Here is a 3460-nt window from a genome sequence, read left to right on the forward strand (position 1 = left end):
TGAAGTAAAATTTGGTGACCACTACAGCACGAATGCTTGGCTTCTGTTGTTTTCCTTTTTATTCTGGGGACCCAAGAATAAGCCTTCCTTTTAGCTGATGAAGAAACACCAAACACAAACATTATGTAGTCAGAAGCAACCCCAAAATAGCTACTATGTAATTAACCCAGTCTTGAGAAGAGAAAACAATTACAAGATTAGAGAAGGAAAAACACAGACAATTTTCTATGCCATCTCAAATGCAGCAGCTGAAAGAAGACCCATCAAACTCACTTATGGCACCCAGCTGCATTACTGCATCTTTACAACCCTAAGGATTCCAGATGTGTGGGGTTCACCTGGGTCTAGGGAGCCCTTCAACAAGCTAACCAATGATTTCCTACAAAACAGCGGACTAATCAGAAGAAGAAATGAAAATCACCTGGACAGTTTTGCCTTAAAATAATTGACACAAGGGGTGGGGAAAGATACGTTTTATAAGTAGTTTCTTGCTGCAGTTTTCTTATTCAAATGCCTTCTGGGAGGCAGTTTTTCCACCCAATTCTGGTTTTAGTTGAGTTGCTATGTTTTCCTCTCTAATTCAGACCCTGAGAATGATCTATCGCAAATCCACCCACTCTTCTTCCCAGAGAATCATTTTATTCATAAAACTACTTTTTCCCCCATGAAACTACCTCCATTTTAGCCCTTTGGAGGAATTTAGTGAAGAATTTATCTACCAACAAATATTTGTTGAAGGCCAACAGCATGCCACGCAGGCACCCTTCTAAGCACTCTGGGCACACCAAGGAACGGAGGAAGATCTCTGTCCTCATGGAGCTTATATTCTAGTGAGGGAGACAAACAATGAACAAGAGACATAAAAAAGAAGTAGATGGTACAGCGTGCTAGAAAGTGTTAAATATTATGGCTTAAAACAATGAGCCAAGGAGCAATTCCAGGAGTGCTGAGTCAGCGGCACTGGTGAAAGAAGTAAAAAGTTCTCGGCGGCATCGGTGAGAGAATTAAAAAGTTCTTCGTGTTCTCCCAACTGTCAGCATTCCAAAGAGTTAGATTTCTGTGAAGGCATACAGTCCTTTTCCTCAAACAAGGTTTCATACTGGCAAGTAATGGCTTTGTTTCTTTCCCATTCAAACAAGTAATGAAATTTTACATAGCAATTTTTACCCTTTTAATTTCCAGATCTGATTGTGTGGAATTACATATTAGGATACTCTGGTTTCTATATCCATTATACTTCATTAGGTCTAATTTAGGTTCTCTATCTCCAAGTCCTCAATCTTTCCATCTTCCCTTCACAAATAGAATAATTACCAGCTCATGTCCTTTGACGTCAGAAAAGTGCAACCACTCTCTGTGTTTTAGCAATTCAGTTGTGAGACTTTCATTTGATTCCCTGGACCTCATTTGAACTTCCGTGGGTACAATCCTATCTTAATAAAACACATACTGACTCTGGGAAAAATTGTAAAGCAAGTAAAAATGGGGTGGGAACTGTTCCACAATTCATTTCTGAGCCTGGAGGCTCTTAACTCATTTATTACAGAAATGTCTTTCTCTTTCCTTTTAGTTGATAGTGCTTAAGTAGTCCCCTGACCTGCACTGCATATCCCCCCTACTCAAAGCTTACACTATAGGTGGAGTTACCTTGAGGAATTTCCATATAAGCAAATAACCAGGGTTTCATCATAATTAATTCATACACAGTTAATTAATACAAGATAATTTTTTAAATTTTTATCAGGGAGGGGAGTTTCTGGCTTCATCTTAGCCAGCTTTTTATCTCCAGGGCTTAATACATGTTAGTACACATATGCATTTGATGGATGAATGAATGGAAGAGAAATATTAATATATGAAAATGTGTTCCTGACAGAGGGAAGGCAACAATATCTATTTTGTATTTAATTGGTTGAAAATAGTATTGGGACCATATTTCTCCTAGGACCTTCTGCTTCATCCCCTCTTCATGCATCATTTTCTTTCACAGTGCTCTGTCTTTTTGTCTGTCTGTCTCTGCCACTGGACTCTGAGATTCTTGAGATGTTAGATATGTTTAGCGGTTTTATCTCCTGCCACTAATATTTGGGTGAGGAGAACACTTATTTCCCCACTACTTGTTTCCAGCCAGAGAGGAGCAGGAATTTCTATTCTCCTCCTCAGAAGAGAAAAGAATGGGAGGAGCTTGTGATGTCTCTCTAGGTGCTGCCTCACTCCTCTCCAAGTGGCTTACTTCATTGGAAAATGTGGGAGAAGACACCATCATCCTCAGCTCATCACATCTGCCTCTCCTTTTGGATCTGGCCTGCCTGTAGAACACCCATATTCTCTGTAACTATCATGGGGTAAATGTATGGAGGGGGCTGGAGAGTGAGTGAAAGGGTTGTACTGCTCTTCTAGGGCCTAGAAGAGGTGGGTGGGTAGATGAGTCTGCCTAATCCAGTAGTAAAGTCTTAGGTGGCCCATTGAGGATGCCATTTTTGGAATGATGGCACTCAGGCCTGGAGTGCTTATATAGCTTTGCTGAAATCAGAATGAGCAAGTGACTTTGCTGAGATTTGAACCTAAGCACTTTGGTTATAAAGCCCAAACTCCTGAACACAATGCCCTATTTCTTTTTTTTTTTTTTTTGGTGGGAGAGGGGTGGGGGTTAATTATTTCCACACTATCTAATCAGCCTTACCAAAAAAGCCAGTTTTACATCTCTGTCAGATTCCTGCATCTACTCTTGAATGTAACAGCTAGCACAGGGCCAGCCTGGCTCATAATATGCATTCAAAAATGGGTGACTTTAATGAAGTGATATTATCAGTGTCCTTGTGCTACTTGAATGAAAAAGTGAAGAATGAGCTAGATCACGGCAAGGTCACTCCGATGCTTGAAGCAATGTAGACTCAGCTCTCATCCCAAAACTCCCGGAGTCATTAATTTCTTTGATACTTTAGAGAATAGAATCAGGCAAGGGTGAGTTGAAAATGTCTAACATTGACTCTCTGTCTCCTGTCTCCACTATACCAGTCATGTGTGTAACCTGAGCTGGGGTATATCCCAGCAATACTTGATATCTTTATCCTAGGAATTTCTTCTGAAAGTGTAACCTATGGGTCTCCACTTGAGCAAGAACATCTTAGGAAAAAATAAAAATGAAAAGAAGAAATAGGGGATTGTGTTCAAGAGTGTGGGTTCTATAACCAAAGTGCTTAGGTTCAAATCTCAGCAAAGTCACTTGCTCAGTGTGACTTGGCAAAGCTATATAAGCACTCCAGGCCTCAGTGCCATCATTCCAGAAAAGTAAAGACATGTCTTAGAACAGTTATGCAGATTACATAAAGCAATCTATATAAAGTGTTTAATGTAATAAATAACATATAGGTAGCTGTTAAGTTCCCTTATATAAGTTTTATAATTTTATTACCTTCCTCCCTTAGAGAGTACCAACACATGTAAGGCTGCCCAGGAC

Source organism: Trachypithecus francoisi, unplaced genomic scaffold (assembly GCF_009764315.1).
Source record: "Trachypithecus francoisi isolate TF-2019V2 unplaced genomic scaffold, Tfra_2.0 Lachesis_group8, whole genome shotgun sequence".
NCBI classification, from domain to species: domain Eukaryota; kingdom Metazoa; phylum Chordata; class Mammalia; order Primates; family Cercopithecidae; genus Trachypithecus; species Trachypithecus francoisi.